Genomic DNA, 15,228 nt, shown 5'->3' on the forward strand with positions numbered 1-15,228 from the left:
TCTATCAATGAATAGCTGCCTCAAGACCAAACACAGTTCAAGACAACTATCCAGAGGGTCTTCATGAGTTGACACCGACTCATTGGCACTTAATAACCTCTATTAGCATGCTGGGATTTGTCATTCTGCTGTACCAAAAGAAAAATGCAGAACTACAAATCCCAGAATGCTTGGACCTGATATAGAAACCAGAATGAATTTAAAATAGGGCATCCCAAGCCTGGGGACCCCATAGTGAATCATATTTTCAGGCCACCCATGGTGAATACACATGAAAAGTTTCATACATTGGATGCCTGGTACATGCAAACTGATTTCATGCAATTTGTGGGTATCTGAAAACCTGACTGTGGGGTCCTCAGCACAAATTTTGGAAGCACTGCATTAAATTAATATTGATTTCAGTACCAGGGAGCCTTGTTGTGCAAGTCGTCATTTGCTTGCCTACTGTGCCCAGAATCTGAGTTCAAATCTCACACTGGGATTTCTGCCAGGTAGCCAGCCTCTGCCCATCTCAGCTAATCCATTCACTTTTGGTCAATTGGGAAAGGCAATGGAAAGTCACTCTGCTAATTGTCTGCCAAGAAATCATCATGCAAGTCGCACCCCCATAAGTTGTTTGCAACTTGATATTTGTATATAGGGATTACCTTTATGTTCAATACCAGGTCTAAGCATTTTGGGATTTGTAGTTCTGCACTTGAATGGGCCATTCATAGATTGAAGTTGGTTAAGAAGTGTGCTTGTAGTTCCCAGGAAAAAATGTACAACCTGTGTAGGGCCTCTCTCCCACTATACTCATGCATTTCTCTTCTCTCCCCCCCCCCCCCCCAAATAATCCCTTACCTCCCATGGGCAAGAAGAAAGTGGTACTTCTGGCTTTCCCCTGCTTTTCTGCTGACTTCAATCTTCAGGTATAGCAGTGTTTCTCAAGTCGTTCCTGGAGTAACCTCTTGCCAGTCAGGTTTTTAGGATATCCACAATGAATATGCATGAAAGAGATTTGCATACAATAGAAGCAGTGTATGCAAATCAATCTCATACATATTCATTGTGGATATCTTGAAAACCTGACTGGTAAGGGGGTACTCCAGGTGCGACTTGGAAAACAATGGCCTATGGAACAGAGAAGAGACCAATCAAGATGGCAGAATAAGGGATTTAGGGTTGGCCCCTCTCTATGCTCCTACATCCTTATCCTCAGCTCATTTCCAGAGATGCCAAGATACCCAATTCCAGGCTAAAGACATTTTGGCCAATCCTGGTTTTGAACTTAAATCCCAAAGCAGTGATAGAATTGTACAGCCTGATCCTGCCCTTTGAAATCAGTGCTGCAAGTCCAAGAATGCACTAGGATGGGGTGGTCAGAAATCCAGAATTGTCTCTCCAGCCTGGAACTGGGTAACTTGGAATCTGTGCATTTTATCCTAACTTGATGGCATGACCTTTGAGATCTAGTCACAAAAATATTGCTGGGTGCTGGCTTAGCCCATGTCTGGCATGCTCGCTAAATACAACCTTTGGAAACTCACTACAGCTTCCACTGCTTCAAATACTCACTTTGGGGGCAATTTTATAACTGTGCCACACAATTTAGGCACCCATTTTATGTAGGTTGTGAGCCTATTCTACAAGAACTTACATGTGTTAGTACTCTTATAGAACAGTGTTTCCCAAGTCAGTCCTGGAATATCCCCTTGCCAGTTAGGTTTTCGGGATATCCACAAAGAATATTCATGAAAGAGATATGCATATAATGGAGGCAGTGTACGCAAATCAAGTTTATGCATATTCAGAGATATCAAGTTACCCAATTCTGGGCTGGAGACATTTTGGCCAATCCTGGTTTTGAACTTAAATCCCAAAGCAGTGTGGGAATTGTAGAGCCTGATCCTGCCCATTAAAATCAGTGCTGTAAGTCCCAGGATAGGGTAGAGAGAAATCCAGGACTGTCTCAAAAATTTCAGCCTGGAACTGGGTAACTTGGCATCTGTGCATATTCATTGTGGATATCCTGAAAACCTGACTGGCAATAGGTACTCCAGGCCTGGACTTGGGAAACATTGTACTACAGTATATAGCTACTGAGCTTTCAAGTTACCTACTTCCAGGAGGGAGATTTTAGACCAGTCCTGGATTCTGCTAGCCTCATCCTCAAGCATTACAGGACCTGTAGCACTGATTTCAATACCACACTGATTTGGGAGGAATGTTTTAAAACCAGGACTGGTCAAAAAGTCTCCTTCCTGGAACTAGGTAGCTCTAATTTTAAAGAGCAATTAAAATTAAAACATGTACTAGGGCCCCCAATGCTCGGAATTCCCGCGATAAGCCAACAGTGCCGAACCACTGTCAGAACAGCGCAAAAAATTAGAGGAAGGAAGTGCTTGGCATATGTGAAGAAGAGTTTTGCAGTAAGCCCAGCTCCTATATGCATGAGGAACCTTCTGTTTGCTTTTATAAATTGATTTTTTTTCAGCTGCTATTTTGATTTATTTAATTTTAATCAGCAGTTTGTTCTGTGTAAACCTAGTGGCTATAGTCTCTTGCAATCCTTTCATAGAGATGACTATGAGGCATATTTTCAAAGCACTTAGCCTTCCAAAGTTCCATAGAAACCTATGGAACTTTGGAAGGCTAAGTGCTTTGAAAATATGCCTCAAATAGCTCCTGCAGTGTTGAAAGCAGTGGGAGTTTGAAAGTGTGCAGGTAATGCAGGGGGCACAAGTTCAGTCCTCAAGGGCAGCAGGTCAGGTTACATAATAAGTACAAAAGTATGTAAGTACTGCCATACTGGGACAGACCAAAGGTCCATCAAGCCCAACATCCTGTTTCTAACAGTGGGCAATCCAGGTCACAAGTACCTGAGAAGATCCCAAAACAGAACAATACATTTTATGCTGCTTATCCTAGAAATAAGCAGTGGAGTTTCCCCAAGTCCATATTATGGACTTTTCTTTTAGTGGGGGGGGGGGGGGGGGGGGTTTAAAACCTTTTTTAAACCCCGCTAAGCTAACTGCTTTTACTACATTCTCTGGCAATGAATTCCAGAGTTTAATTACACATTGAGTGAAGAAACATTTTCTCCAATTCATTTTAAATTTACTGTTTTGTAGCTTCATTGCGTGCCCCCTAGTCCTAATATTTTTGGAAAGAGTAAACAAGCGATTCACGTCTACCTGTTCCACTCCACTCATTATTTTATAGACCTCTATCATATCTCCCCTCAGCCGTCTTTTCTCCAAGCTGAAGAGCCCTAGCTGCTTTAGCCTTTCTTCATAGGTTTTCAGAATAGCCCTCATGAATATGTATGAAAGAGACTTGAATGCCTAGTAACTCCACTGTTTGCAAATCTCTCTCATTCATATTCATTAGTAATACGAAAACTTGACCCACTGGCACCCGAGGACTGAGAGTGAAGAACACTGGGATGTTGAAAGCACTGAGAGTTTGAAAGCATGTATGCCATGCAGGGCACACAAGTTCAGGCTTTGAAAGCCGCAGATCATGGTTTCTGGATATCACAAATATGAGTAACATTAAAATTGGGTTCAAAAGAAGTAATCTAAACTTCAAAAGACCATTAAATACCTAATTGTAAAAAAAAAAACTAAATTCCACCTTATTATATCACAAATTCAAATATAAAATTGTACCCTTAGCACATATACGATCAGCTCAACCTTCACCAGCAGTTACTTTTACATATTCATATTATAAACCCATAGTGGAGAAGTACTTATCTTATAGCTTTCACACAACTTGGATCACAGTTCTTTTCCAATGACCAACCACTGGTCAACATGTTCCCAAAAGAATCAATAACATTGTCCAAGTGCTTCAAAAACCAACTCTCCAGTGTTGTCTCAGATTGGAAACTCACCAAAATCTGTATCTGATTTCATTGCGATTTTGGGCTTCCTCAACTGCTTTCTGTTGCAGGGATGACCAAAGTTCATGGGGGTGTGTCGGAAGCATAGTGAAGGCGGGACTGAGGTGTGCCTAACACATGGGCGTCCTCCACCGATAATGGGAAAAAGAAGAGCGTCCCTGATGAGCACTTGGGCGACTTTACTTGGTCCATTTTTTCTTACGACCAAGCCTCAAAAAGGTGCCTGAACTGACCAGATGACCACTAAGAACTGGAGAAACTCTCTGGAGTTATGAGCTTCTGTGCCTTTTACTGCGAGTGTCTTGGTAACTATTTCATTCTTGTTGCAAACAAATTGGACATTGATGGCAAAGTAGTTCATTCTGTGGCATGTGCAGGCATCCATTTTAAGAAATACAAAGTACCCTTTTTGGTTAAGGACTTCTTCACACATGGTCACATTTAGTTTCCGAGCACATTATACTATTTTAAAAAAGGTTTATGGCGTTTATTTACAATAAAAGTCTGGTTTGATATTGTTAGAGTGAGTTGTATACCAGATGAAAATTGAATAATTATATTCCCACAAATAGTATTTAGGTCAAACAAAAAGGGTAATGAAATTCCGTATAGCACAACATTTAAGTAAACGTATGGCCATATGCCCAGAGGCCCTGTTAGTTGAACATTGGTCTAGGTTCAATCATCAGGTTAGTGACTTGCGCTTTGTGGTTTTGAGACAAGTTGAGTTAACAAAAAGGGGAGATGTTTCATCTGTACTAGCGCAAATAGAATAGAAACGAATTTACACCTGGAACACGATAGAACCAATGGGTCTTAACAAAGAAGTGGAATGGATGCACGGATAGGTCAATGTGGGATATTTAAACTAGAGAATGACACAGGGACAAAGTTTGTCCCCGTCTCCACCCCATCCCCGCAGGTTCTGTATCCATCCCTGGCCTGTCACCGTAGGCCCTGTCTCCATCCCTGCTCTGTCCCCATGGGGTCTGTCCTCATCTGCAGAAGCCTCAAACAATTATGATTTTATATTTAAATCTTTTTATTAAATTATAAAAAGGAACAATATGCTGTTCAACTGTTGTGTATAAATTACAAATAGTAAACAATAATAACAATGAGCAGCTATAATAACCCTCCTCACCACCACCCTCTACCCTTCCAACCCCAACTACCCCAAGGAATCCTAATCCACCCTGATAAAAATGTCCAGGGGTACAAAATACAACCCGTTCTGTATGCCCTAGAGGGGAGAAATATGCCCTATGAAGCACTGTTATGATTTTTTAATATGTGGATGAATAATAAACAATCTCAGGATTCAGTCTACCTCTCCTGTCTTCCAGTCCTTCCTGCAACAGAAGATGTCTTCTTAGCAGATGTGCTGGAAGCAGGATGTACAGAATCCCCCATGCAAATTTTGCTAGTTGTAGCCAGCATGTTTGATTCTTTTTCCAAAAAAATCAAAATATCGTTGTCTGCATCACTCAAACATAAATAACAGTCCAGTTCATTAACAGGCTTCAAAGTAGAAAATGACATGGGGACAAAGTTTGTCCCCATCCCCGTGGGCTCTGTCCCTGTCCCCATCCCTGCAGTTACTGCGGGTCCCCATCCCTGTGTCATTCTCTAATTTAAACCTCCGCATCGGCTGTTGTTTCCGGTTTCTGGGTGATGGAAGCTCAACGCTAAAGCTAACCCCCGGAAGATTATCCACCTTGAGGGTGGTTGGAAATATCTTTTAATGGTGTGTGTATTAATGGAATGATATCATTTCAATAATACTCTGATAGTTTGGTTGAACGGAATATTTTTTAAGCTTACTTTTACGGTCTTGACTCCTGAAGACACCAAGAGGGGCATAATCGTACGGGGCACCCAAATTTTCCTGAGGACATCCTTGCAGGACGTCCCTGCGAAGGGGCGGGGAAACCCGTATTATCGAAACAAGATGGGCGGCCATCTTTCGTTTCTCAACATTTAGGTTGACCTTAGAGATGGTCTTCCTTAGAGATGGTCATCCCCTGCTTTTGGTGATAATGGAAACCGAGGACGTCCATCTCAGAAACGATCAAATCCAAGCTATTTGGTCGTGGGAGGAGCCAGCATTCGTAGTGCACTGGTCCCCCTCACATGCCAGGACACCAACCGGGCACCCTAGGGGGCGCTGCACTGCACTTCAGAAAAAGCTCCCAGGTGCATAACTCCCTTACCTTGTGTGCTGAGCCCCCCAACCCCCCCCCAAAAAAAACCCACTCCCCACAACCGTACACCGCTACCATAGCCTTTAGGGATGAAGAGGGGCACCTACATGTGGGTACAGTGGGTTTCTGGTGGGTTTTGGAGGGCTCACATTTACCACCACAAGTGTAACAGGGGGGATGGGCCTGGGTCTGCCTGCCTGAAGTGCACTGCAGTACTCACTAAAACTGCTCCAGGGACCTGCATACTGCTGTCACGGACCTGGGTATGATATTTGAGGCTGGCATAGAGGCTGGAAAAATATTTCTAAAGTTTTTTTTTTTTTAGGGTGGGAGGAGGTTAGTGACCTCTGAGGGAGTAAGGGGAGGTCATCCCCGATTCTCTCTGGTGGTCATTTCAGGCATCGTTTTGTGCCTTAGTCGTAAGAAAAACAGGTCCAGGTGAAAACATCCAAGTGCTCATCAGAGATGTCCTTCTTTTTTTTTATTATGGGTCAAGGACGTCCAAGTGTTAGGCACGCCCAAGTCCCGCCTTCGCTACGCCTCAGACTTGCCCCCTTGATCTTTGGCTGTTCCTGCAGTTGTGGACGTCCAAAATCGGCTTTCGATTATACCAGTTTGGACGTTTCTGTGAACAGGACGTCCATCTTCCGATGTGTGTCGAAAGATGGACGTCCTTCTGTTTCGAAAATGAGCCCGCTAGGTGCCTGATACCCTTGCTTGTATTACCTAAGAAAAACAAGACTTACAAGTTCCTGCATGCACAGGGTAAACCAAGGACTTGATTCACCTGTCAAGCAAATGTGAAACCTGGGAAATTTAAAATGCTATAACTATGCATTCTCCTGGCCCCTTTGTTTTTAGAACTCAATTTGAACTAGAATGCCACACTGAAAGAAGCCGTAGTAAGTAGGAAAAGAATACTTGTTGCTGTTTTTACACAGGGAGCTGATACTCTACTGTTTTCTAAGTGTACAGTGGTTTTCCCTCTGGCACTCTTATGAAAATTATTCTATAATAGTAATTAGCTGTAATTGCTAGGTAGTCAAAGAGCAAAATAGTTAGGGTAAGTACCATCATGTAGTTATTCCATGTGCTTGAAAATAAGAGCACGTGCTTAGACCTCCTCTCCTTGGATTTGAATTAAATGACTTGACTACTTATACATCAGGTACAGGACAGTAGGTAGGACCCTGTCCAGAGAGCACAGTGAAGTATAAAGTGACTTTCCCAAGGCCCTCAGGAAAAGCAGTGGAATCTGAAATCTGGTTTCTCTGGTTCTAAACTCACTATTCTAATCATAAGAGCACTCGCCCACTCTTACCCAATTGCCTTTCAACTTTCTCTTCCCTCCAGCTTGCTCCTGAAGGAGTAGCCTAGTGGTTAGTGTAGTGGGCCTGCAAACCAGGTGAGTCAGGCTTGATTCCTACTTCAGCTCCCTGTGACTCTGGTCAAGTCACTTAACCCTCCATTTCCCCAGCTACAAAATAAAGTACCTATGTATAATATGTAAACTGCTTTGACTGTAACCACAGAAAGGTGGTTTATCAAATCCCTTTCCCTTTGGATTTTTGCTGCACGGTTTCTTTTGACCATTACTCCTGCTTTTTTACATCACTTGTTTCCATCTATACCTTCTGGAGTATCAACTTTCTCACTCCCAAAATAAAATATATATATATTATTATTCTAACCTTTATGTAAACTGCTTTGATTATAACCACAGAAGAGCAATGTATCAAATCCCATCCCTTTCCCTCCTTTCAGTTTCCTCTGTTCCTTTCCAATTCATCTCCCCTGCCTCTCCTTCCAGTTTCTTATTTTCCCCCTCCCAAAGAAATTGGTAATTTGATAGCTGCCAAGTTATCAAGTTCCAGGAGGGAAACTTTTTGGCAAGTCTTGTTTTGAACTCACATTCCTAGCGGAACATTATCTGCAGTCTCTGATTCTACCATTAAAACCAGTGCTGCGGGTCCCATAATGCATCAGATAGTGTTGTTACAAATCTAGGGGCCCTTTACAAAGGCGTGCTGAAATATGGCCAGAGGTTGTGTAGACGCATGTTTTGGGCGCACGCAGAATCATTTTTCAGCACACCTGAAAAAAAAAAAGCCTTTTTAAAAAGTTTTGCCGAAAATGGACGTGCGGCAAAATGAAAATTGCCGCACATCCATTTTGGGTCTGAGACCTTACCGCCAGCCATTGACCTAGCAGTACAGTCTCTCGTAGTAACCAGGTACTAATGACCCGCGTGCGTCAAATGTCACTTGGCACGTCCGAAAATAAAAATTATTTTTCGGACGTGCGTATTGGACACACACCAAAAATGAAATTACCACAAGAGCCACGCAACAGCTGGGCGGTAACTCCATTTTGGCACATAGGGCCCCCTAGAGTTGGCCTGAAATCTCCCTGAAACTGCAAATTGGCAGCTGTGTAAGTTCTAGAGAAGGACAAAAAGGATGAGATATATCTCTCCTTGAAATCTGACATTGAGTAGAAAAGAAAGTTCCCTCCAATGATAAACCAGAGCAAGTGGGCCTATCATCCTCTTGGTTGACTCTCGCTTACTTTGGACCTGTCCCTTTGAAGGCACATGGCACCTTATAAGCACAAACATCTTCAGGTAGCTGCTTATTCTACCTCAGGACAGGGGCGTAGCCAGACACCCAATTTTGGGTGGGCCTGGGCCCAAGATGGGTGGGCAGAAGAACCCCACCCCATCCCATAGGTGATTTGGTCTCTCCTCTCGCCTGCATGCCATATGGTCTCTCAAATATCCCTCCTCTCCTGCACACCTTTTAAATTTCAGATTTTCAGTGAGGAGCAACTAATACACACTACTCATGTAGGCCCCACATCCTTCCCACTGATGCAGCTTCCTGTTCCCGCATAGGCAGGAATACATCAGAAGGAAGGCTGTGGGGCTGGTGTAAGCAGTATGTATTAGTCGCTGCTTCCTGCAGGCAAAGATCTGCTATTTATAAGGTATGCAAGAGGGACAGTTGTTCAGAGTTTTCAGCTTGGGAATCTCTGCCGGCAACATCATAGGTGTGCTGCTACTGGTGGGCCTGAGCTCAAAGTGGGTGGGCCCGGGCCCACCCAAGCCCACCCTTGGCTACGCCACTGCCTCAGGGGTGGGTAGTCTTCGTCTTTGAGGGCCGCAACCCAGTCAGCTTTTCAGAATTTCCCCAATGAATATGCATGAGATCCAGTGGCGTACCTAGCTTGTTCATCATTCAGGGCAGGTTGCTGCTGCTGCTGCACCCCCCAGGGTGTCACCCTCCCCAAGGCCTGCCATCCCCCCACCCCCGAAGCACATCATCCCACCACCTTTCCTCCTAGCAAGGGGGTGCACGGAGCAGGTGCATGGCTATCGGGTCTGCCGGTCCCCTGCTCCGGAACAGGAAGCAATGTCAGAGGGGGCAGGGGAGCCGCGTGCCTGCTTTGTGCACCCCCTTGCTTCCTGCACCTGGAGTGGACCACCCCCACTGCTCCGCCCTTGGTACGCTACTGATGAGATCTGTTTGCATGCACTGCCTCCATTGAATGCGGATAGATTTCATCCATAATCTTGCAAACCCAACTGGGCTGCAGCCCTTGAGGACTGAGGTTGCCCACACCTGTTCTACCTCATGGGGAGCCTGGTCCTGAGGACAAGTGTAACACTGGGAACACTTGACTAATATGAGAGAGTCTGCAACCCAACAGAGAAGGCATTTTATATATATATATATATATATATATATATATATGGAAAACACAGCTATTGTAGTAAGATAAAAAATACATTTGGGCCCTGATGCTTAGAAGCAAAAGGGGCGCTAGAGACCATTAGCACCAGACTAGAACCCATATTAGTGAGCACAGAATGCTCAGAGGCTCTAGCGTGGGATGTGTCAAAGATTAGCAAAACTAGCATGCTAATGTAGTCAAATATGTGTTAATGAGGTCACTTCCCAAGCTGCAAAGGACTCAAATACAAATCAACCTACGAATCCAGTTTTTCCTACATTAGCACACAACTGTGGAACGCATTACCAAAAGCCTTGAAAACTACGTACGATCACCTAAACTTCCGGAAAACACTAAAAACTAACCTGTTTAAAAGGCATACCCTACAAGATATCGCCCCGAGCACGTAGCCAAGTGCTCAACGGGCTGCCCTGAGGATTGGGGGATACTGGATGAGCACAGATATAAGAGACACATACAGGAAGAGGGGAGGGGGAGGGATGTAGGGGGATGAAGAACACTTAGGAATGAGTATGGGTGTTAGGGAAGCGGGAGGGAAGGGTGGGGAAGGAATCTAGAAAATAAAGAAAAAGCAAATCATATGGGACATGTAACTGTCTTGGATAGATGTTATAAACATTGATTGTAACATAGCAAGCTGGGATCAGCAAACAGAAAGTTGTGTATGTTGTACATGTTTTTCGTGTAATTGCAGTTTCAATAAAAATGATTTAAACATAAAAGGCATACCCTGCTGATCCAACATAAATGCCTGAACTCTGCAATACAACAAAACTAAAGTACGTAATGGACATAACACAACTCTTCCGTTGTACGATTCCCTGGGTGTGCCACATGAACTTTATCTTACCACAACATCACTCTGTATTTGTTCACACCGGAGTCTGCAAACGCCTCTCCAGTACTATGTACGCCACAATGAGCTTACAAATAGGTGGGAAAATGTGGGATACAAATGTAACAAATAAATAAAATAAATTTTCTATTCTCTCCCAATGGTCAGTGAACAGTACACAAAACAAAGCTTCCTTTACCGCTGAAAAAATAACACCAGTTCAGAGCAGACGTTAGGGTGTTTGAAGAGGAGATTTCTCATGATTCTCTCTTTAAAATCTGCCAGTTTTTCTTTAACTTCGAAGCAGAAGGAAGCCTGGGAAAGCACCAATAGTAAGAAACAAATGTGCAAGAGGCCAAGCAAACCTGAAACTGACAGCACACAATGGTGCCTGTTTTCTGCGTTTAAATACAAGTCTTTCAAGTAAAAAGAAATGGAAAAAATTATACTGAAAGGTGCATAAAACAGACGCCAATGTCCGCACTAGGTTTGCCAACTAGATTCAGATTTGCCTGACAGGGTTGATTCAGTCCTGGGCTTATCCAATGCATGTAGGGGCTTATAGTCTTGCTTTTCTTAGGAAATCTAATGGGGAAATCAGAACCACAAGTCCCTTCATGCAATGGGGTGAGCCCAGGACTGGATCAACTCTGTCTGGCAAATCTGGATCTAGTTGGCAACCCTATGCCAAGTTACCCAGCTCCAGGCTGGAGATTTTGGACCTGTCCTGGATTTTTGTACACCCCATCCTGGTGCAGTATGGAACTTGCAGCACCGATTTTAATGGGCAGGATTGGGTACTACAAATCCCACACCACTTTGGGATATAAGTTCCAAAACTAGGACTGGCCACAAAGTGTCCAGCCTGAAACTGGGTAACTTGGCATCTCTGTACGCACTGGCCCTGCCTTCAGCCCAGAAAGCTTCAGATTTTTTCATCTCCCTTATTAATAATTCCAGGTCCTGGTTTTGAACTTACACCCCAAGCGGTGTGGTATTTGCTTCAGGTCCCATAATGCATCAGGATGGGGCTGTGCAAAATCCAGGACTGGCCTAAAATTTGTTTCCCGAAATGGAGTAACTTGGCAGCTTTCGTTTGCTCCATCTGTGTGCTGGCACGAGCAGTGTGACTAAAGTACCTCAAAAACTAGAAGCCGAAATGGAACTGGAAAATATTTGATTTTAGCTCATACCTTTTTCAATAGTAGGTCAAGGTGAGTCACGTTCGGGTACACTCAGTATTTTGCTGTCCCTGGTCTAATATTTGTACCTGAAACAATGGAGGGTTAAGTGGCTTGCCCAACTATTAGGCTAGATTAGGCGGTCACCTAGCACAGCAGCTTCTTGGGACAGCAAAGAGCAGCCTCAATCATAACAAAACAAGAGATCCTGACAGCTTTCCAATTCAAAGAAACATCAGAATCTACTTTAACCTGCATTTTTATAGGATTTGGTGTGATCACTGGGGGAGGGGGGGGGGAGGGTCATAAGGCTGAAGTTTTACCTAGAGCACCTGGTCTGATTCGTAGCCGCCAAGGGGGGGGGGGGGTAGGGGGCAAAATTCCCTGGGCCCGGGCCTCCAGGGGGGATCCAGCGCGGGGGTCTGTCTCTCTCTCCTGATCCTGATGGGACCCGGGTGATCAAGTCCCGACAGGAGCAGGACAGAGAAAACTCTGGTGCCAGGCCCCCCCTTGCATTGCCCGTCTGTCTAGCAGCTGCTGGTCCCTCAGGCCACACATGCTCAGTTTTGAGAGACTGAGCATGTGTGACCTGAGGAAAGCAGCCGAAGGCAGAGGAAGGAGCCGCTTTGCCTGCAGCTGGCAGCCAAGGTACTTCGGGTGGGTGGGCTGCATCAGCGATGACCATTTTGGGGAGGGGGCGGTGGTGGAGATTCTGCCCCGGGCCCGGTGGCCCTGGTCTGATTCTGTACTTGCCCAAGATCACAAGAAGTAGCAACAGGATGTGAACCAGAATCCTCTGGTTGTCAGCCCTCTGCTCTAACCATTAGGCTACTCCACATATGATGATTTTGTTCTACTGAAGAGGTAGATTTCAGGTCAAGTCAGTGGCAGTGTGCCTTGGTGGAAGGTGCTACCTGGTGAGGTTTGGGAGAGCCACTTTTTTTTTGTTTTGGATAAGTAATCAATAAATGTCATAAATAAATAGCAAGATGCTTTGCAGCTGATGCCTTTGAGTCTGCTGGGAGCACAGCCTTAGAGACGGCACGATAGGATTGTGCCTTGGAGATCGCTTGTTTTCCATTCTAGTTCAGTCATCTCAGAGGAAGGAGAGAAAATCAAGACTAAAATCAGTGCTCTCCCCGTTTAAAAAAAAGAAAAGAAAAGAGGAGACTATAAGAAAGCACCTGTGTGCCAAAAATCCTACCAATTAAATATCTCCTTATCATGGCTCTCCTCACATAACACATCGATAGTATCTTGGTAAACTCATATTTTAAAACCCAAATTTCAAATAACATGTCAATGAAATCTGCGCTGCACAACATATGCTGTAAACCAGGGGCGTAGCCAAACCTCGGTGGGAGGGGGGGTCCAAAGCCCGAGGTGAGGGGGCACATTTTAACTGCCCCCCCCACTTTTGACCTCCCCACCTCTGCCGCTGCCCCTCCCCCACCAGGTATCTTTGTTGGTGGGGGTCCCCAACGCCCGCCAGATGAAGTCCTCTTCAGCGCTGGTCTCCGGTGCGTTTGTTCGTCTGTTTCCATGAGTCCTGACTCCTGAAGTCCTGCAGGTGTCAAGACACAGGTGTCAAGACTCACAGAAACAGATCAGCGAACGCGCCAGAGACCGGCGCTGAAGAGGACCGGCTGGCAGGGGTTGGGGACCCCCGCCAGCAAAGGTACCTAGCGGTGATGGGGGAGAGTTGAAAGTGGTGGGGAAGGGTCGACGGCCGGGTGTGTGTGTCAAACGTAGAGGGGGCCAGGGCTAAATCTGTGGGGGCCCATGCCCCATGGCCCCACCTAGCTATGCCCCTGCTGTAAACAAATCACCAAAAAGAAATAAAATAAATCAAAACTGCACTGCCAACTCCGCGTATTTTTATTAACAATTCAAAGTCAAAGAACCTCATTTGTTTATTTCGATTGGAACAAGCACCCAATTTCTTCTACATATAATATAAAAAAACCATATGCACATCAAAAAAAGTGGGAACTGCTCTAAATTCCGAGACATAAAGCATTTATAGTCGCAACATTTACGTCCACAACGGAAAAGCAGAGGAAACCATCAAAACACAGCAGTATAGACCATCTAAACAAACCATCATAAAAACACTTCCGTTGCCTGAAATCCTTCCAAGAGAGATGCATGTCAAAGAATAAGAAAAATGCGGTGTTTGTTAACAACCTTTTTACATCATCTAGATAAACAGAAGTTTTTATTCGGCTGCCCAACGCTTTTCTATTCTTTTGCGAGGCATCCGATTGCCCGCTGTATAGGAGTGAAGGTGTTAATTGCCTATAGATCATACAAGAGCCCCGGCATTTGGTTATTCTTTGCGCGGGGGGTGGGATACAATATATTAAAGAACCGAATCCATTCATACAAACCCTTCCTCGGCTGTATTCAAGCGGAGCTAGGGGCAGCTTTACTCTAACCCACGTGAAGACTTCCCACAAAGCACACAGAATTAATAAAAACTGATACATAGTACCAATCTGGATCACTCCACTTTTACTTGTGGTGCTTAATGTCCCTGCTAAGGAAGTCAGAATCTTTAGGAAACTTTAAACACCGTATCAGAGCAGCACTGCATACTGTCCGACTTCACTCTGGAGACTTTTTCTTCTGGTTATCTATGGTACACTGGCAGGACATTAGTCCAGTTCGACAAAATAGACACACACCAGCAATCAGGTTATACTCTGACTTCTTTTCAACCTCCTTTCCTGTCGCCTTTGTAATCTTTCAAATCAAACGCACACCCAGATGCACAAAACCTAACTAGCCAGCAACGTGGTTTGTACACTGGGTCTAGCCGGTTTTGCGAGCACGGAGTACACTAGTCCGCTTACCTTGCGTTTAGAATGCACAGTTCAATCGCAGGTTGATAAGTATCTGGTCCTCTTTCCTGGCAAAAAAAACCCTCCCCTGGATGCCTGGGTGGATGGATGACAGCTACTTGAAATTAAAACGAACAAAAAGAAAATACAACTCCAGAGAACGGAGGGAAATAAAGTGAAGAATCGAGTTTATTTATTTGGGGTATCTCTGCAGGTGACTTGCCTACCCGTGCTCGAGAAAGCGAACTGGAGCTGTCAGAGAGAGAGGACAGCTCCCTCCCTCCCGTTGCTTTTCTGGAGTGATTAGTAGTCCCAGAGCAAGTGCAGGGCTCACTGCTGCCACCTTCTGGGCTCAAGGCAGGGTCCGCTCTAAAGTAGGTTGATGCAAGGTGTTCAGATCTCTCTTTACCCTTAAGTGAAGACACAGGTATTTGTTTTGTATAGTTTGGGATTTTTTTCTGTAAGGTATGTACCCCTGTGCTCATAAAGGTATTTGATCTAAACTCCTAATTGTTTCTTA

The 15,228-nt window shown here is 44.6% G+C and overlaps 1 protein-coding gene across 1 annotated transcript in view; it reads right to left on the reverse strand.

The window, feature by feature from the left end:
- LOC115471181 (GRIN2-like protein) overlaps nt 1-14,953 on the reverse strand; it is a 34,974-nt gene extending 20,021 nt beyond the window's left edge. The window contains exon 1 of the mRNA XM_030204883.1: nt 14,721-14,953. The gene's annotated coding sequence lies outside the window, so the exon portion shown is untranslated. The remainder of the gene's footprint in view (nt 1-14,720) is intronic.
- Between the last annotated feature and the right edge of the window lie 275 nt (nt 14,954-15,228).

This window comes from Microcaecilia unicolor, chromosome 5 (genome assembly GCF_901765095.1).
Source record: "Microcaecilia unicolor chromosome 5, aMicUni1.1, whole genome shotgun sequence".
NCBI lineage: Eukaryota > Metazoa > Chordata > Amphibia > Gymnophiona > Siphonopidae > Microcaecilia > Microcaecilia unicolor.